The sequence below is a fragment of the Boleophthalmus pectinirostris genome, unplaced genomic scaffold (assembly GCF_026225935.1).
Source record: "Boleophthalmus pectinirostris isolate CB_2022bp ecotype Guang Dong unplaced genomic scaffold, ASM2622593v1 HiC_scaffold_13, whole genome shotgun sequence".
NCBI classification, from domain to species: domain Eukaryota; kingdom Metazoa; phylum Chordata; class Actinopteri; order Gobiiformes; family Gobiidae; genus Boleophthalmus; species Boleophthalmus pectinirostris.
Window position 1 is genome coordinate 23,331,093 of NW_026571036.1, and position 22,240 is coordinate 23,353,332.

The 22,240-nt window shown below is 36.8% G+C and overlaps 1 protein-coding gene and 1 pseudogene across 1 annotated transcript in view; both read left to right on the forward strand.

Moving 5' to 3' along the window:
* The window catches only part of vsnl1a (visinin-like 1a), a 43,857-nt gene that overhangs the window by 19,002 nt on the left and 2,615 nt on the right, over window positions 1–22,240 (forward strand). The window lies entirely within an intron of this gene.
* Window positions 13,691–13,807, forward strand: LOC129407756 (5S ribosomal RNA; annotated as a pseudogene).

Here is a 22,240-nt window from a genome sequence, read left to right on the forward strand (position 1 = left end):
GTTGAATTGGACCTCATAATACAGCAACATATGCACATGATTTTCTTTGATGAGAAGCAAGTATTGGACCCTCCACTAGAAGTATTTCATAGTGTAACTAAATATGTCACTGAACCTAGACTTTTTCAGGATTAATCAAGGTCTAGAACAGAACTGAAGAAACTGGGATCAAAATGGGCTCAAACCAGGACCAAATCAAGTGTGAACGCACCCTGTAACAGAAATGGCTGACATCTGACATCCAACCCACGCTGCTTTCTCTCCTACTCAATAATGCATCATAGTTTGAAGATGGCCAATTTAAGCAGTCATGGTTCCATCGCATATACGAGACAGCAGGGGTCAAAATATGCCTCCTCATATTAATTTAAAGGTTCTATATTACACAAAAATGACTCTTGTGAGCTTAAAGCCTTGTTAGAATGTTTTTACCTCATCAAAAATATATCTGGAGTCTTGCTTTGTTTCAAAGAGTCTGTCTACATCTCCAAAGCGCAAAATACTCAATGTTCAATGTTCCATACTTTGATGTTATGAAATGATAGTTTTCAAGTTAACAGCTATCTTTTATCTTTTGTTGAGTAGAGATTTGGAAATTCTAGGGCTGAATTTCTTTGAATGATTCTAATGAAGGTGTATGGAGTTTAAAAACACAGTAGAGTCCTTCCTGTATTAACACATGACATCACAAGGGGGAGTAGTTTCTGTTTGAGAGAAGAATTCAGCCTAAATATGCAGAGTTTCTATGTTAAACATGTGTGAATGAAACAAAACACAACTCCATATCTGTTTTTGATGAGGAAATTATAACATAGATCAGAAAGTAGCATAATACAGGCCCTTTAAACAAACCTACAGCAGATTTGAGTTATCTGTTACATTTTTCACTCTAAAGGTTGATGGCAAAATAAAATTGAAATAGGGTTTTTGAGGCACTTCTTGCTAGAGCCTGTATGCCAGAGTGTGTGAAATCTCTCATCCGTGACACAGCAGCCTCAGAGGGGGGCTTTTGAACAGGAAAACATCACTCTAAATGGTGAGATTTTGTCACCAGACTTTTCCTCTCCACTGTGATCGATGCAGAAACTGGAGGCACTTGCAGATGCTACACACATTTGGATTAATGATCAGACCATGAGAAAGAAGGGCTGGGCGTAATAGATGAACAATGTAATCTAAATTATTTTGCTCACTTTTGGCAATTATAATTGAAATCAATTTGATCAAAGTCTCCAGACGGATGCTCTTTAAAACAGGGACATTCATTTCATAACATTTTAACATGTCTGCCATTTATAAAACATGTCAGTGGGATTCTAGTCTATTTATTGTAAATGGTTTAGTAGGCCTTGATATCTATTAAATTTAGCATTTGTTAAAGGTGCAATGTGCAACTGCCCACCACCTACAGTACCTTTCATGGAGTTGTTATTGCTTTGTCTGAGATGTTTCACAGTGTGGCATTCTATCATCAAACAGACCAAGTTACAGGTCAGATCTGTGGAGAAGCGATCTGGCTCACAGTCAAAACATCTGTTTATAGGTATTTTTGAGCAATTAAACCATGTCTAATTGAATACATGTTAGGTTGATCTGTTTAATGTCATATTATGGATCATTTGAAGCTCAGCAATGGCATATCCATAGAAATAAGAACGTGACAGACCCTCAACTGAAAAGTTACACATTTCACCTTAAAGTCAGTAACGTGTGATCTCCACCAAAAAGTCACATTCTGCACCTTTAATTACAAGAATACTGTTTAAAATACAGATAAATCTTACTATAGAAAGCTGAGACTGCACCATATCACCATTTACCAGTTATTAAATCTCTGCAAAACTTGTATTTTAACTGGCCCCTCTGTAAAAATATGTTCTGTCTTAACCAAAAGTGTAATTGTTCTGTTGCCTGCTGTTTGTCTATATAAAAACATGGCAGATTGACACCTCCTACATGCAGGATTTGAATGCGCGGGTGTGAGGACTGGAGGCTGGTTGCTCAGAGATGGACTGACAGAAGAAGACAGCCTTGTTGCTGATTGAACACGCTGTAGTGGCACTGGGTCTCACAATCTCACATAACACTCTCCATCGCACACTCTGACCTGAATATTGATGCAAAGGCCTTTCCTCTCTGTTGCTGCTCTTATGGCTGTAGGCTTCAAAAACAGGAATGTGCAAGGGGATCTGTGCTCTGAGAATAGAAGGACAAATGATAAATCAATTCATCAAAGTTACTTTAAAAAGCGCTTGATGTTACTGAATTACAAATAAGGTTACCAAACTTAAACATTTGAATTAAGTAAACTACTAAAATGTATAAAGTTCAGTGTTTCCCACATTTATATAAGACAATGGTGGCACAGACAGTCTTTATTGAATATTATGTTATTGAATACAATTCTTTGAGTCACTCTTTACGTTTATACTTACCAAATAAGAAGTGACTGACTGAAATTTTGACTGTTGGGGGCCAGCATAGTTCCCTCTTTTTATGGGAAACAGTGACATTATAAACAAATTAAACAGTAACACAGACAAATTACAAATGTGTTGGATCTCGGTTCTGAAGGCTGATATAATTAAAACATACATTTTCTTTCACTTTCATCTTCTTTCACTTCTTTTTGCTATGGGCGGTGGACCTGGCTGGGTACAACATGGACATTCTGCTAGTCATATTACATAAACATCCATTCACTTAAATTCAGTTAATCTGGGAAATTAAGAGATATCAATTATCTAAAATGTGATTATCTTTAGACAGTATCTATTATATGACATATCTAAGCTGGCAAAAACATGGACTTTCATTATAAATCATTATGCAAATCACAAACTAAAACACAATGCTACAGTTGTAATTATGAAGTATAATTGTGAGAGAAAATGGGGTAAGATTAAAACTGCACTAGGTGACTTTTCTGGTTAGTCTGCCACTTACATGTTCTGAAGATCTTATTACTTTGCCTGGAATATTCCGCAGTGTGGCATTTAACTTGCACAAAAATAGGTACCTAAAAAGTCACTTTGCTTCTCCACAGATCTGACCTTATTTTCTCAAGGGAGATAAATATGTTCTATTTTTTGTCACTCTTATTCAAATTTGGCTCCCTACATTCTTTTTATTTATTATGATTGCAGATGTCTGGCTTGCTGTATGTGCAAACTAAAACTACATGTACATCCAAAATATGTACTGCAAATGACGTAGAATGAATGAAATACACCTAAAGAACTATAATAAGAAAGAGCAACAATATATTGGTAATAATACATTGCAAAAATAGCAAGAGACTGGTGTCAAACAAGTAAAAACACAATATAGAAATATAGTAATACAAAATATATCTCAGTTCACAACAACACCACAAACCAATATTATTAGTGTGTGCTTTTGAGCCCTGAATCTTGTTAGTGTTTCTTCAAAGATTCAATAATGCTGTATCCTGTGTGCCTTTTCCACCCTCTTCCTCTGTGCTTCCTCTCTCTTCTCCTTCCCCTGTGTCCGAGGAAGCTCACGGCTGCTTAAAATAGCTTTTGTCATCTCCAAAGGCCCCATGCCAGTCCCCATCATCACAACAGTAACACATAGAAAAACTGTTCAAGTTACATCTCCAGAGAGGTGAGAAGTCCTACCTATATGCTGTGGTGTGTGTAAACAGAATAGTACCTGGAAGTTAAACAACTCATGTGTTAATGCATAGCTATTCTATTTAACATATACATATATAACATATATGTATATGTAACTGTAACTGTTATTTTGGTACACTTACAAAGAAACCACAATAGCTTAACTTATGCATATGTATGATAAACACCCAGAATATTAAAACGATCATGTATTTCCTATATTTGATAAAGCACCTTATCAATTTGGAAGACCCTCTGGCCTTATTGGAAAAAAAAGAAGAAGAAAAAAATATGCATTAGTCTTATATACTACTATACTACTCTCATACTGCTTTTCCAGGCCCTCAAAGTCACTTCACTATTTTGTGCATTATTCTTTCACTCCACACTTGGCAGTGGTAATGTATTATTGTAGTTACAGCTGCCCTGGGTCAGACCGCTGGAAACAAGGCAAGACCACCAACACTCACACACCACTTTCATATCAGGCAATGAAGTGTCTTGCCTAACACAATGATGCAACTTTTTGCGCAGTGGCAAAAATTTTTATCATGTCCTGTGTCCACTGTGGTACCTGGAATTCCCAGCAGTCTCCCATCCAACTACTAACCAGGCCCAGCCATGTTTGCTTAGATTCTGAGATCTGACAAAATCAGGCTTTGACAAGCCAGTATGTTACACTAGCTTGTGAATGCTGTAGTGTTTAACCACAAAAAGGACAACTACACTTGAGTTTAAAGACCAAAATCTTCAGGTATGAAATTTAGAAATGTGGTTGACAATGTTTCAGAGTTATGTTTGTTTCAGAGTTATCAGATTTAATTCCACAGACAAACAGTGGCAGAGTGACACTTGAGGGTTAACTGGTGCCTGCGTCAGTGTTTATTGAAGTGATGCACCTGAAATGAGCTGTAATGAACAAAATGGACTAACAAATATATACACTCAAAAACAAACCTTACATAAGAGAGACAGATTACAGAGTTCTGTGTTCTGAATTTAGATGAAGGAAATACACTTTTTTCTATCTGGAAATGTCAGGGCTAACATTGTACAAGTTAGAAACTATTTTAAGCTGAGTTAACACCAGTCTGGTTTTTTTAGTCTCCCTACAATTACCACACTTTGACATTCAATATTCAGTAAGAACCAAGTGATGATGATATAACAGAAAATCAAACTGTATTGATAATGACCACAAATTATCCCAATATGTCATTTTAATTTATAAATCTGGTTTATTGCTTTACGATGTGGTATTAATGGTGGACACATTGATCCAAATATCAATATATTGATGTAACAAATCAATTATAACGCTATTAGACTGATTCTGCTGCTCTCTTCACTTCCCATTTCTGCAATAAAACCCTTGTGAACTAAAGAAAATAATATATTTTTTTGTTTTTGTTAGGTTCACCCAATTCTAGCTCTTTGTGTTTTTTATTACCTCCACTATTCTGTGAAATGTTCATCAACTTTTCTGGATATTGATTAATAAACAACATAAACTCTATGGCTAGCTCTTCGTGATGTCTGTATCTGATTGAATTATTTATCAACTTTCAGTCCGCTGGCAGAGGAAGTTTGAGAGCTCTCCAAAGTAAGTTGATAGGGCAATTATCACGCCCCCTGAAACCTCTCCATAGGTGGTGATTATACGGGCAAATGCTCAAGTAGAAATGCCTCAATGTACAGTGTAATTACAGCCTTTTTTATATGAAGGGCACCTCTAAATGGTTAACAAGGATCCATACTGCTATGACACCAAGCAATGACCTGCCCGAATCACTGCATCTCAATTAGCTTGGCCTATGAACTGTTTGCAGCCTGGGGAAATTGCATAGAGAATTCACATGCTATTATGCGTAATGGCTGATTAGAATGGTAAGAATCTACACATTGCTATAGCTGGTCTATTCAACGTTCAATAGGTTTTGTTTAGCATTGAAAAGCAATTCATTGAGGCTCAAAAATCAATACAGTAACTGTCAGTTCTAAGCATTCAGAGCTTTGAAAATGGACTTAATTAGTTTAGCTGCCTTTTTTGTATTTTTACTGGGGTTCTTCTTATCTTGTTGCTTGCAGTCATTTCTGTAGTGCTATTGTGTCTTTAAAGCTTCTCCGCTCTTCTCTATGAGTATTTGTCAAACTAAATAAAGGCTTAAAGAAAATGGGAGCTGAAAAACTAAAAATTCACATTACATTCACACATTGATGCAATGGCTGATTAGAATGGTTAAGAATCTACACATTGCTATAGCTGGTAATACTTTGGGCCTTAAAAATCAATGCAGTGTCAGTCCCAGCAATCAGAGATTTGCACTGCACAGCTTTTCTGGTGGAGGGTCTGCCACCTACTTGTCTCCATGGAGATGTTATTGTTCTAGAGTATGACATTAAACAGCTCTACCTTACATTAGACATAAATTACAAGTGGTTCTATAGCTCAAAAATACCTAGGCAAACAGGCATTCTGACTTTGAGCAGGGTTGTCTCTCCAGACATCTGACCTGTCACTTGGTCTGGTTTGGTCTGCATGAAGATAGAAAGGTTTGATACCATACTGTGAAACATTCTAGACAAAGCAATAACAATTCCATGGAGACAAGCCTTTGACTGACCCTCTCCCAGAGAAGTTACAAGTGTACCTTTAAAGATTTACTTAATTTGTTTAACTGCCTTTTTGTATTTTCACTGGGGTTCTTCTTATCTTGTTGCATATTTAAACTCTCTTATGTTGTTTGGAAGCAGTCATTTCTGTGGTGTCTTTAAAGCATATTTGCAGACATTTTTGATTTTTGGCTTTGCTGATTAGAATGGTAAGAATCACATATACACATTGCTATAGATGGTCGGTTCAAGATTCAATGGTTCCTCTCTGTTTTTCTATTGCTTCTTCAAAAGACATTACAGACATTTTTGGAAAATCTGATCAACTAGAAAATGGGAATGAGCTGAAACACTAAAACGGCTATTTCAAAGTTATGATAGTTTGTGTTGTGTGTTATATCTTGTATTGTAGTGGCATAGACATCAGCAACACATACACACAACATATACAACACCAACAACTGAAATCTAATATCCCTAATAGCTACTACAACACTATAAGTACTACAAATATCAATCTGTCAGAAGCTTTGGGTGACTGTAGTAGAGAGCCTGCATGGGGACTAGTTTTGGATAAAGTGCTTAATTTTGTTACTTAAGTAAAAGTATAGATATAGGAGTAAGTTATTAAAATAAAAGTAAAAGTAAGTAAACATATCACATGAAAAAATCTACTTAAGTTAACCAATTGAAGTACCTGTGCTTAGAGAGTAAGAAGTAAAAGTATTTGGCAGAGGCTTTTAGAACAATTAAAGCAGACATGTCAAACTCAGGCCCAGGGGCCAAATTTGGCCCGCAATATAATTATATTTGGCCCACGAGATCATATCAAATATGTGTTAGAGCTAGCCCGCCAGCTACAGATAGACTATAGAGACATTATTTATTTAATTAAAGTTTTGTTATTATTGTATTTTATGCTTGTTCTGGATTCAATGTTTAAGCAAAACTCTTATTAAACATTATTTTTAATGAGAAAAGGTTTCATATTACATATCTCAAAAGAGGAGAAAACATGCAGATGTTGCTGAAATTTTTCAATAAATATTTAGTTTGGCCCACGACTTAGTCCTAGTTTTTAATTTCCTCTGTGAATTTGAGTTTGGCACCCCTGAATTAAAGCATCAAATGTAGTGAATTTGATAAGGAATTAAGATGATTTTAAGTAATTCAATTGATTTCTTAATTTTAACCTATTTAAATGTGCTAAAATAAGTCTCAGCCGGTTCAGCAGGTCTAAAAAAACAAAAGTACTTTTTACTTTTCAGTCCAGAATTAAAATGTAGTTGAGTAGAAAGTACAGATACATACTCTCAAACGTAGTGAATAAAAGTAAAAAGTACCCACTGTAAAATGTAAAGATACTTTCATATTTATACTTTTATATTTTTACTTTTGCACTTTGTTATTTAACACCACTGATGGAGACCCAACTCCAGATTTCAACTAGACTTGGTTAGGACCTATAGTTTGCATGCAGGTTTTAGTTTAAATGATTTGCTGTAGTGATCCATGACAGAAAAAGAGCCACTCAACTAGTCTTTTCTAACTATGACAGTAAACTCAATTTCAAGCGTCTTCATTGTCACCACCCAATTTAAGCATTCCTTTGTTGACTTTAATCCCTCTGGCGAGCACAGTCTCCTTGGCAGGCCTGGTACTTGTCTGCTATGTCTGTGTCTGCATCGTCACTGTACTGAGGAGCAGCTTAACACAATCAAAGTCTTAAGTGCTAAAGTACAAGAAACAAGATGGCACTGGCAGCTAAAACCAAACTGAGTTCTCAAAGTGGTGGCCTTTTCTGCGCCAGGAATCACACTCAACAGTTTTATCGCTTGTCTTTGCTTAAATTGGGTAGTCATTTGCTGTAGGCACAAAAATGGTGAATTAATTTGTGGTCATGCGTGCGCTCAAGGGTACAATATGTGATAATAGACTGTTGAAATAATAATTCAGTTCAGGGAGATTGGTTTTCAAATGCCTCGCACCCACATAATTGCTGTCTGACCACAACACAACAGCATTGATTGGAAAAAACACCACAAGCAAAGTTGGTAAATTAAATGCATTTCTATTGGAGTTCCCTATAGATTTTCGCTTTTGTAATGATTCTTTTAGGACCCAGTGGTTTTAATCTAAATAAAAAACAGTAAATGCCACTGTCAATAGCTTGCCTTAGTTACTATAGTGAAAATAAGAATTTGACAAAAGGGCATTTTAATGTGTGTTTTTACTATAGACTGTATTTATAAATGGACATAGTTAAACTCTGTGTTACAAATAGGGAGTGACAGTGGGCATGGTTTCGGGTCCATCAACGCCAACAGCTGACTTTACACTGAATAAATGTCACCCCCTCTCTTTGTAACTGCTGATGTCAGGCTCCTCATTTTGGTCTTAAAATGTTTGTATTAACCCACTCTACATGATCCTGGTGTTTTTATTTCGCTTTTTTGTACAAAAATCAATTCCCATTCCTAATATGGAACTCGACTCAAAATTTGCCCCTATGACTGCTAGTCCTTTGAGCTTCATTTGATTGAAGCTGAGCGCTATGGATGACGTCTTGTTTGTTTGTTTTTATTTAGATCCCCATTAGCTACTGAAAAACAGCAACTATTCTTCCTGAGGTCGGTGACAGTCTATAAATGCATTTTATTTTTCCTACAGAAAACAAGATGTACATGCACCACATTCGCAGCAAAAATCTAAAATATATAAATAATCATGATAATCAAAATAAATAAATAAATAAATAATAGCTCTACTTCTTTTTGGATCAGAGACAACACAGCTCAATTATTCAATCATTAAGCCCTCCACAAGTCTGAAGTACAAAGCGCACAAAATTACAACTATTCCAATAAAGCTACTCCTGTGTGAAAATGAACAGTCTGAGCATTTTTACGTCACATTCACTTAGTCCACTTCTTTATTAACTGCTTGTGTTACATTTATCCATTATATATTAACAGTCAGTGGCAATGATGGGACACTGATCCGTGGCTGCCATGACATCCACTCATTACAAAGACTGTTATGGTGAAGTGCCTTGCCCAGGGACACAACAATACTACTTCTGGTTACTAGTAAGTGAATGCATCTATTGCCTGTACAGTATTTTTAAGTTACTGCAAACTAAAAGCGTAGTAATGGTGGTTGGCATTTAGCCCTATTTTGCAATGAATGTGTGCTAGTGTCTTTAAGTATTGAGCGGCTTCTGCAATTCTGCCAGCTTTCAAATACTCCACCTTCCTTCCAAACAATAAAAAGAGCAATAATGATGGCAGAAAATGGTAGACTCAAATAATCACCAAGTCTAAGCTATTCAAATTCAAATTTAAAATCTAAAATAACATTAAAGGTCCTATATTACACTACACTATATTATTATCATTTTCTGATCTATGTTATAATGTTGTTTCCTCATCAAAAACAAACCTGGAGTTGTGTTTTGTTTCATTCACACATGTTTACCCCAAAAGCCTTGCATAATGGCATTCTAACATGGCTTAAAGCTCACAGGAATCCATTTTGTGTAATATAGAACCTCTTGCCTAAAGATAGTGCTTTTTGTCTAAAGAGTAGACAAAACCACAGAGATATTTGGAGCTCTATTCAGATGGGAGATACTTAAGCATCCACAAATGTTAGCTTGCAGTTCATTGTATTTTTAACATGAGAGCCTGCACAAACTGAATGTGTACACTACCTCCAATGAGTCATACCGGTGCACTTAAACAATAATGAGGATACATATTGTACATAGTAGACATTACGGAGAGTGGATAGGGACTTTATGCCTTTTACTTCTGCAGACCGGATAAAATATTTCACTCATATATTTAATATTTTTTGCTGTAAATGGAAAGTATGCTGACCAATGAGGTTTTCACAAAAGTAACTTCAAACTGGCAAAGGCTTATCCATGGGCACTTAGAGACCTGTGCCAGACACTGCACTGCTAAGCTCAGATAACGCAGGAAGTCTCTGCCTTTCGTAGTCCATCAAGTGAATTATAAAGAGAGGAATTAACCTGGGTCAAACTGGCAAGCTCAAACTGTATGTATCTCTGTTCTGTCTGATCTAGCAATAATCTATTTCCTGGAATGTGCTTGGAAATTTCAGAATTATTGATTTGAAGACTATGTTCTTGATTTGAAATTCAAAATATTTTGCTGTATGTTTTGATTATTGATTGAACATAATAGAATTTATCATATATCAAAATAAATGTATTATAATTAGTAGGACAGGCAATATGGTGAGAAAATGGAATCGTGATTATTTCTGATTAATGCAGTTTTCTTCCCACCCACTTCTGCTATTGGTTAGCTTCTGTAAGGCTTTGAGTGAGTAACAGCTAGATTAACCAATCACAGTGCAGTATGAAGTTTCTGTAGAAGTTACTACTTTAAAGTGTATGAATTGTGATAAAATTGAATTGGTTCTAGCAAAATTGTGATATTTTCTTTTGGGCCAGCCTGGTTTTCAAAGTTCAAGATTTAAGTTACAGTCAGATCGTAATGACAGGTTAAAAAATATGTTGTTAATTTATCTACAGCTATTTGTGTTCAGTTAGGAGATGTATTCGTTCTCTACTCTGACTAACAGTCTGAGTAATTAGAATGATACAAGTAATTTGCTGTTAAAATGTCACCAGATTTTGATGCTTCTATCTCACTATAATCAGTAAAATTTAAATTGTAAAATAGCATATTTCATTAATAATAACAGATGATTTTAGGCCCTATCTCTTATGCAAATGCTTGATGCAATCATATTCATATCCCTTTTTCTCTCTCAAATGCCAGAAGCTGCTCTTTTCTGTATCACATTCTCCACTCAATACTGCCCCCTGCTGTTCACTTGGTTAACTGTTAGCTTCATTTTCAGCAGATGAATGTTTGTAACCACATGCTCAGGCTCAAGACTGCACTAAATTATTTCTAAAAATGAAATATGGTTAGATTAGAGATGTACAGTCCTGCTAAATCAAACTGTGATCTCTCAAGACTCAATCTGACTGACCTTGACCACAAATCCAGGTCACAAGTGCAGTACTGTGGCCTGATTACTCCAGTGCAGATGGAGTAAGGCGTCATCTCATAGAGCATCTTTGATTGTGTCCCGAACCAAGCAAACACAAGAGCTTTAAGTCCATTTTGTTCTGATTTAGCCTAATCACAATCATTCAGGCATTTATTTGGCTAAGAGCTCTTAACTTTTTGTAGCCATGCACTTAATTTTGAGAGAAAGCTGCATTTAGTGGTATGTATGAAACAGATGTGAATCCATAGACTGTGTATATAATTGGACATAGCTAACTATTTAGCCACCAAGATCCAATTTATTTCACATCGAAAAATTGTCACCCCTCTCTCTAAATCATGATTTAACAATTATTCACCAATATTCACACACACCATGACCAAGCAACAGTACCCTCATTGATTCTCTTTTATGGTATATTTTGAATTAAAGTGAAAATTGTTTAGCCTCTAATATTGTCACAGTTATAATTCAGTCATATTTCAATCAGGTTAGATTTTGTTTATTTCATCTCCTCCTCTGAAACTTTGCTCAAAGCAGGGGTCAGTTAGCCAGGCTGGCGCCACCTAGTGCCTCCGCTCAATTTCATTTCTCTCCAGCAACTAGGTCAGGAATCAAAATACAATAGGCAGTTTGCAAATACCCCGGAAATGCAAGTTCGGGCACCAGTCAATCAGCAAAGAGCCATATATTCCCGAGATCGAGGATTTAAAGCCAGAATAAAGAGAATCTTTGGTGAATTTCATCAAGGGGAAAGACGTTATTGTCCTTCTTCCTACGAGATTCGGGAAAAGCTTAATATACCAGTTAGGCCCGTTAGCAGCGCATTACATACATGACCAAATAGCAGTGATTGGTTAAATGATAAAAAGTACCCACCTACCGTTGAGTGAACGAATTCTAACACAGTGAGGTCAGAGGGTTTCTATGAAGTGAAACCGGCTGATGAATCAGGCTAGGGGTCAGTACCATTAACATAACATACAGACATGACTTGACATAACTAAAAACAAAAAGAAAAACATGCAGAACTGGACAGTATAAAATCATTCATGGCCACGTCCACTTAAATAGACAAAATCACATCACTAGTAGTAGAGGACTTGTAGTGTTCTATTGCATTTTGCCATATTTTGGACAGAGGGACATATCTTGAGAACCAGAACTGAGCTTAGATTTCGTATTCGCCACTACAGCTTTTAAACATCTTTTTGTTTGGATTACTCAAGTATGCATTGGTGAAACTAAATAATTTCTTAACTGTGTTTTTAGTTGGAGAAATCAGTATTTTCCTTTTTGCAAATAATTTGTTTTAACATTATTTATATGCTTTGTTTCACCCATGCCCTGTTTGATATACAGTTCTGGCATTGCTTTTGTCGTATACAGCCAAGCCTTATCTAATAGTAACAAGAGCGTGATTAAAATGCATTTTCCGGAGCAGACTGTATTGTTTGTGTGCAGGCCCAGAGGCTCAGAGCGGCAGCAGCTCCAGCTCAGATCTGCCTGCTGTTTATGTAATCGCTCTCACAAACTCGCACAGCAAATACCATGGATCATGAATGATGTTATAAATGCCCGCCATGCCGTTTCTCTCCCCCTATACTTATCCAATACGCCTCGCTCGCCCTTAATCAATGCTTGTAGAGCTGTCAGGTTTTGACAATGTTGGTGAGCAAAGAGATGTATGAAATAGAAGGTGCCATTTACTTACTCTCCTGAAAGTTTGGATTGTTGACTACTTACTTGTGTATTCTTGTTTTTTGCAAGGGGAAGTTAATCAAGATGTCTTAACAGCATGTGCAGTGTTATATTTCAAACTGACAATATTTTTAATGTAAAGAACTTTCATTGCTGGCCTAGCAGAGAAGGGTATTGTACTCAAGTCTTTGATAATAAATTGACATCATACTTTTGCACCTATTTTTGGTGATATATTTTACAGTGTAACAGGACTATTAGCAAAAAAATGATGACAAATGGACATAAGCTTTATGTGGAAAATAATACGTGATTTGAACACCTTTGAAATGACAAATTTGTTGTCATATTCAGATAGTTAGACAAGTTAAAGGGACAGTTCAGAATTTTGGACATAGGACCTAATTTCCTCTTTAGCCAGAGTGTTGGAGACATGTGGAGACACTTTTTAAAATATTCCATTCAGTCCTTGTATTTGCAGAGGTTGCTGGTTCTAGGCTAGTGCATGTCTATGGCCATAGTTAGCCTGCCACTAAAAACAGTCTTACCCACTCCACAAAGCACCCGAGACAAAACAATTATTACACCAGAATATCAATGTGAATGTCTGTGTCAATAAAATAATTTTAGAAGTAAAACTAACCTTGCATTTGAAGGATTTATGTCTGAGCAGCAGCAGTGAGTTGTACTGTGGCCATACCAGCTTGTCAAAGCCTGACCCTGTCAGATCTCAGAAACTAAGCAGGCTGGGCCTGGGTAGTACTTGGATTGGAGACCACTAGGAATTCCAGGTGCCACAGTGGGGCACCAGTGGCAAAAACTGTTGTTGTGTCCTTAGGCAAGACACTTCACCCACATTGCCTAGTATGAAAGTGGTGTGTGTGAGTGATGGTGGTGGTCGGAGGGGCCGATGGCACAGATTGGCAGCCTTGCTTCTGTCAATCTGCCCCAGGGCAGCTGTGACTACAATAGTAGCTTACCACCACTGAATGTGGAGTAACTGAATAATGAACTGTAAAGCGCTTTGGGTATCTTGAAAGGCGCCATATAAATGCACTCAATCTACTTCCTGATAGAAAGCTTGATAGCGGTGGATTGATATGAGTATATCCCTCAACATGCGACGATCCATGCGATGCAAGGTTTGTGGAGTGGGTAAGACTGTTTTTAGTGACAGGCTAACTATGGCCATTGACATGCACTAGCCTAGCACCAGCGACCTCTGCAAATACAAATACTGAGTCAAATATTTTAAAAAGTGTCTCCACACATCTCCAACAGTCTGGCTAAATTGAAAACGAGCTCCTACGTCCAAACTTCTGAACTGTCCCTTTAATGGTCAGATCTATGAGGACGCATGATGAATATAGTAACAATTCATATTGAGCAGGTGTTCTATAGCAGGTTTTCTATAACACCTGTTTTGCATTGAATAAATGCAAGGTAAATATGTTTATTGCCATACTGTGGAACATTCCATGGAAAGAAATAACATCTCCATGTAGACAAGAAAGTAGTGGTCCCTCCACCTTAGAAGTTACATAGTGCACCTTTGATTAATACCTTGGGCCAGGTCTGCGTACTTCTACTATTATATTGAAATAATACATTTCTTCTCTACCCTCCCAAGGCACTTTTCCTGTCTGAACTTGTTTTCTTATTCTTTAGACTGTTACTGTTTAAAAATGTGTCCTTTGTTGTGAATGGGGCAGTGTCAGCAGAAAATGGACATCCACTGGACGGGAGCGTGATCCGGGGCGGTGGTGTAGAACAGGTTTAATGGAAGAGTGACTGATGGATGGATTATAGCACACCCGCAGGTCATTTGGGCACATCGCAGGGCACCTTGTCTACAGTTTGTCACTTCCACGCTGCTGTAGTGGGAGAAGTACCTTCTCCCACTACAGCAGGGAGACATTTTCATTACATTTTAAATCTTTTGTCTCTTGGTTCTGTGTCTTTTATGACATGTAGCTGTACTGTTTATGTGGAGCTTTGGGACATGGTAAAATTGCATCACAATTTTTTTGTATTCTTTCTTAATAAATCACATTTTGCAAATCTTATTCTTTCTCATAGAATTTAAACACATAAAGCTTTCAATCTTTATTTTATGAACAATAGCAATTATTTTAACAATAAGTAATTAAACATACATAAACAATAAAAAATATGACAGACATAAAAGATTTGTTAGTTTGATCATTGGTGAATCTCACCAATCAACCATCAAGTTCAGATGGGCATGATTGACATGCAAAAAAAACAAAAAAAAAAACCTGACCAATGAGCTCAAACCATCCCCCCAAAATCTCACTGCACAATTACATCTGAAACACTCTTGAGACATAACAGAGGCCATGGGGACCAGACTGATCTCAGTCTGTGTAAAAAATACATTTTGGATTTGCCAAGGAAATTAAGTCCACAGTTTGCTCCAAATCTCATGCTTTTACTGGGACCATTTTAAAGCCCAAAAGATGGCCATTAAAAATTTGGAACAACTAGATCTCAAATTTATTAAAAATTGATTAATGCTCAACTTTGACTCTGTGGGACTGGGAGACTTGGTTTTTGGGACTCTTTTAACTTAATTTATTTTATATTTATTTACAAACAGTCACAGTGGTTCAGGTTGGCGGTTCAGTCCCAGCTTTGATTTGGGCACTTCACCTTCCTTGCCTAAATGTATAAATGTTTTGTGTGAATGAGTGATTAGTGTTGGTGAGAGAGGTCTGACTGAAAAACATATGAATCATGAAATGTAAAAGCTAGTGCACTAATTCATTATTACTGTAAAGGTGTATTGTGTAACTTTTCTTCATGGAAATGTGTGTTGTTTCACATGCTGTATGTTTCACAGTGTGGTATTTAGTCTTTCTGTTGTCATGGTGACCAAACCAGACCAAGTTACAGGTCAGATCTGTGGAGAGACAACACCGCTCAAAGTCAGAATGCCTGTTTAACTAGGTATTTTTGAGCTATAAGACAACCTGCAATTGAATAAATACAAGGTAGAGCTGTTTAATGTCATACTGTAAAACATTCCAAGCAGAACAATGACATATCCATAGAAACCCCAAACAAGAAGTTACATAATGCACCCTTAACAGTTTCTAAACAAATCCTGCATTAGATCAAATATGTCTAAGCTTCAGTCACTTTATTAATAGAAGCATTATGAAATCCTCCATCTCCATTCAGACTATATTTGTGGTTATGAAAGAGCGATGGCATTTCCATATTGAGTGTTCCTAAAGGTCAGTGAGCTCTTTCTGACATGTGTCGGACTACTCAACTCTCCATAATCCAGTTACATGCAATAAGCGCCTATGCAAACCAGCCCGGGATCAACCACACTGTATAAATATATGTGTTGTGTTAAATCCTGACCCATATGAGCTCGTAAGCCCTGAAATGTGTGACTTGGCTTAGCAGTTCATCTTGCTTCTATTAGAAAACGAACATATTAAAGCAGCAAGAAGTGACTGGGATGTTGTGATTAAAGTTGAGTGCTGAATGGTTTTAAAGCTTGTGTCAGGACAGTGCTGTAATAGTGGGGAGCACAGTAAGGCAGCTGCTGAACAATTTAATTTAAAGGGAATGTGATTACATTTGCAATTTGTTTTAAGACATGACTTTACAATTGTTCAAGTTGGCTGCCATAAATTATGATAGACTTTTATAAGTAGAAAGTATCAAATTGTACATTTATGTAGACCTGTCACGATAACACATTTTGAAACATAATATATTGTGAAGTGTTGAAACTACTTTATACCACTGACACAATAAAAATAAAGCAAGATAATCCCAATAAACAAATTTTTAAATATACAGTATCATTTATAGGCCTGATCTGCAACAAATTAACAGCCGATTGAAGCAGTCATTAGCCACAGAAGTTATTTTTTCATAACCAAGCTGGCACCACCTAGGAATCAGAATGCACTAGACGGTTCGCAAAAACTCCAAAAGTGCGAGTTCAGACACTAGCCAATCAGCGAAGAGCCATATATTCTGTGTTGTCAACGATTACCGAGATCAAGGATTTAAAGACGGAAAGAAGAGAATGGCCATTATTGGCCTTCTCCTACTGGATTTGAGAAAAGCTTAATATACCAGTTAGCCCCGTTAGCGTGGCATTACATATGTCACGACCAAAAAGCAATGATTGATTTAATAAAAAAACTACCCACCTACTGTCAAGCGATCAAATTCTAACACTGGGAGATCAGACGGTTTCTACGAAGTGAAACCGGCTGATGAATCAGGCAAATTTTTTCACCCCTCTAAAGCTCAAATCTTTTCATTTTACAAAAAAATTAAAATAACAGAAATCTCCTTATTATTATTATTATTATTATTATTATTATTATTAAGAAATTATATGCATGATAAATATTGAGGCCAGAAATATATTTCATATATTGAACGATAAGTCAATATAGTAATTATCGTGACTTAGTTTATGTAGAGATAATGATGGGTCCTTCATTAGAAAATAGCTCTTCATGAGTTTCAGTTCCCTGTTATTATGCAGCATTTTGAGGACTTTTTCCTATTCTAAAGATCTCATATTCAAATTGTACAATCAAATATACAATCTGTCTGGGACTGTTTAGTTCCAACGTTTAAAACATCATTTGGATAGTCCAGTTTCTTCTAAGGACTTCTCTCTTCTTTCTGACCTAAAATTACAGACTGACCCAGACATGTTCAAGAGGACTCTGAAACTGTGGTTAAAGTTGGGCCAGACCTCGTCACATAGTGTTTGAAATGTGCCTTGCGTCTGTCTCATGTCTTATGTAACTGTCTTACTTCTGTGTACATATTTTAACATTCCTTTCTGGACTCTTATAAACAGGTGCCGAAAATTAGCCTTTGTGTTGTACATTTTTAAAACAATACATTTGGTTTAATCCAATGTAATTGCTATGTCCACATTAAAGGACCCATATTATGCTATTTTCTTATCTATGTTAGACCCCGCGGCTACCCTGCTCTCTGATCTATGTTATAACCTTGTCCCCTCATCACAGACAAACAGAAAACCTGTTCCTCCCTGTGATGTCCTGTGGTAATACAGGAAGTGCTCCACTGTGTTTGTAAACTCCATACACCTTCACTAGAATCATTTGGATAATTTCAGCCCTAGAATTTCCAATCTCTACTGGACAACTTGAAAACTACCGCTTAATGACATCATCAAGAAACAGAGCATTATGTTCTGAATTATTTATGGACACATGTTCTGCCCCACTTGTCTTAGTCTTTTATGAATGTAATCACCAAATCCTTAGTCTTTGCCGGTTTACTTTAGAAAGAACATAAATTACTATTTCAAACTAGCACACATGGCTTCAGTTATGACCAAAATAACTGAACTGTGGTTGTGATCTATGACCTGACCTATAAACTCACAGCTACCTTATTTCACCTGTGACTAAAAATGCACAAATTAAATAATAAATGCAGTGACGTTAAGCCCTCATGACTCATCAGACCTCCTTCTCTTCAAAACGCTCTGTTGTTTCAGGCCTGGAGCTGAACCAGTGCCATATTGCAACTGATTAGCGAAGCTTTTATGTTCCACTTAACATCTCCAGCCCTGCGCCAGTGCCAGCCGTAGACAGGAGACACAGAGGACCTGGGCTAAAGCCGGGCACATGGGCACACGGGCACACGGGCACACAGACATTTACTTGTATTAGAGCAGCTGTGTCTGGCAGCCTGGACATCATCTGCCTGGCACTGGGCCCGTCCTTTGATGAGCTCAGACACACAAGCATGACACAGAGTGGGGTCACATCAGGGGACACTTAATGGAAACCTTAACAAGTTATTATATCAGAGAGGAAAGAGGAGTTTGACAGCTTTTTAGTGGTTAAAAGCTACATCTTTTTTTTTTTTCTTTTTGTAGCTTCAAAATCACCTTAAAAAGCCCCAAACACAAAACACCTTTTATCAAATCCTGTGCTGTGTTGCATACTTAATGACGATATTGATTAAAAGAACGTCAAAAATAATTTAGAGAGAATTATTTGTTTGCTTTATTAAATTCTGTCCATGCAGAAAAGTACAAAGTAATGTGAGTTCAGCTTCAGTCCTGACCATAGACTGCATAAAGAAGTGGACAAGGGGAATGTGAGGTCACCCATAGTGTTCGGCTCCAGTCAAATGAAGCTCACGAGGCTAGCAGAGAATTTGGATCTTAGTTCCATATTAGGAATTAGAATTTATTTTCACACAAAATAGCAAAATAAAAACCTGTATCACGTAGAACAGATTAATATGAACATGATGACGCGATGGAACTGGAAGCACTCCCATGGTCACTTCTTATTTGGAACACACCTTCCATTTACAGGCAATAGTCTTAACATATAAAATAATGTAATTTTATATGTATATCTGTTATTTGACATGATGGCTGCCTACAATTATAAATGTGTTTGTTGTGTAAAAAGAGGAAGAGATTTTATTGGCCAAACTCTGAAAACATATATATATATTAAAAATATATATAACGGTATAGCATCACTTCTACGCCTGTGTCTACCAAACATAAAACTATGATGTAATGTGTAAAAAATTAGGGTATCTCCTCTCCAACATGTTTCCTCTTTTGTTTTGAAGGCGTATCATTGCCATCTAGTGAGAAAAGCCTTTTCTCCTTTGTTTACCAAGACAAAAATAAGCTACAAGACTTGCATATTTCACAGTCTCGCCTCTGTCCCACTTTTTATATAACAAACTGTTTCATAACTTGGCAGGCCACGCTTTCTTTTCTTAAACCTTTTGCGTCACTTTCTCGGCTCTCCCATTTTCCTCTCCAACTACTCCCATTAACTCCTTCAAACCTTTTCCCCTCTTCTTGCAGCAGTTTGATGCTAATGCCACTGCAGGGACCTAGACTTGGGTGGGTCCGTTTTGCATGGGCACTTTGGCAGTCTTCGCTGACTCACTAACTCCAGTCCATATGTTTCCTTTCCTTGTCATTTAGCCTTGTTGTCACGCTCTAGGTGACTTCAGACAGATTGTGCGTGCTCATGCTTTTGTTCCTTGGCTTAAGAAGTGTCCTTGTTGAGTTTATTCATGATGAGACTGTTTACTACATGTGGAAAAGGACAGTGCTGAGAGGAAAATTGTAAGAAGGAAAACTATCATAACCAAGGGCATGTTCAGACCTTTTCCAATGGGATGGTCCAAACCTTTAAATTGGGAATAAATAATTACAACAAATGGAATTCTATATATTTATGTCTATTTTATTTTTATGTTTTTTTGTTATTATTTGATCCAATTTGGTAAATTAAATTACTGAAAATAGTTATTCACTCCCAGTATACTGCCTCAGCCTCTCCTGACCACTCACTACAAACACCCTTAATGAAAACTTAGCTATATGGCAAAAATCTAAGTGTTGTGGAAGAGAGGCTTAATTGTAATAATAAAACAAAGACTGAAACTGCATACGTACAGTATGTGCTGTTTGGAATAATGAGTTTGGCGTCCTCATCTCTTCTAATTGCATGTACCCAGAGCACTCGGAGTTGTGTGTCAGTGGGGAAATTATGAAAACTGAGGTATGGTTGTAATTGTTGATTAGCCGAACATAATGGAACTCTGCAATGACAAATAAATGGAAAAAAACAAACAACTGGGCCATTTTCTCATTTTTCCTAGATTTAGTCAGACTTACTACCACGAACAGAGCCCGCCGGAAGTTGTAATTGCATGTTTCCAAATGTCTTCCTGGTTTGTCACATAAACGTGAATAGAGCCTATTAAAGTATACTCCTTTTCTTTACATTTGACCCATCTTTTAATGCAGCTGAGTCAGTGCATCAGCAGCAATGAAACCAGACCAATCTCCAAATGATAGTGAAGATTATTTGGAGGATTAACTATTTAACAAATTTATGTGAATGAATTAATTAATGTATATTAAAAATGCAGCCCTCTTTAGTCTCAAAGTAACTGGGATAACACGGTCAACAATTCCCATCATAAGTTTGAATACTATAGTTAACCCTTGACTGTTTCCCCTTCACAGAGCAGCCTTAGCTCAGCCTGGATTACCCATCAGCCCTCACTACTTCTGTCAGAGGTCAAGTGCAAGGTCAGGACAAATGACTCAATCTCCCAGCATCCCACAGGGCTCTGGGCTGGAGCTGGTGGCGGTCAGTCAGTACATTAACCTCTAACCTGGAGCACATGTTAAAGAGGGTCAGTCTGACGACAAGCAATGCAGACAACACACTGAGAGGGCTTATAAAACAGAGATTATGACACAATATATTATAATATTACAAAAAAAAAGATGTCTGAGATTTGGATAATAACATCCCAATGGCAACAATATAGCTGTCATTGACATAATAAGGATGGCAATAATGGGCCAGAATCATACTCCAGATTGCAAAGGGCTTTTGTGTGATTTTTTAATTTATTTCTTATATCTAATTTTCCCCTAGGTCAAATAAAAAAGATGAGTAATACAGTACACCACAGTACACCTTTGAAAAATTACCCATTGTTCTCAAGTATACCCAAAACCAGCCATTGAGTAACAGGGGAAGGTCAAACGAATGCCCACCACAACTGGGGCTGAACCATATGAGAAAAAGATTTATTTAATAACTGTCGAGTACATACCTTAAATTACCAGCCAGATTTGCCAAACTTAACTATTACCAAAACACAACTTAATAAAATCAGGATTAAAAACACTTTATTCATATTTGACTATTAAAAGTACAATATATTTCACTAAATTAAGAACTATGTTTTATGTAGTATGTTTAGTTTCTTAGGATGTTGACTACTGTCTGTGTTACCCGTTATTGTGGCATCAATATTTTTGCATTATGTTGTACAGCCTTAACCACAGTCTCCGAACAAGTAAGAGAAAATTTCTATATTGACTCTTGTGAGCTTTAAGCCATGTTAGACTGTTGATACTTCATCAAAAACATACCTTTAGTTGTGTTTTGTTTCATTCACACATGTTTGAGTAACCCTTTATTATTAGTTTGTCTGCATCTCCGTATGATGTCATGTAGTGGTAGGTTTAAAGTTAACAGCTATCTTTTGCTTTTGCTTAGTAGAGACTGGCGATTCCTGTGCTGAAATCATCCAAATGATTCTAGTGAAGGTGTATGGAGTATAAAAACACAGTGGGGACTTCCTGTATTACCACATGACATCACAGGGAGGAACAGGTTTTCTGT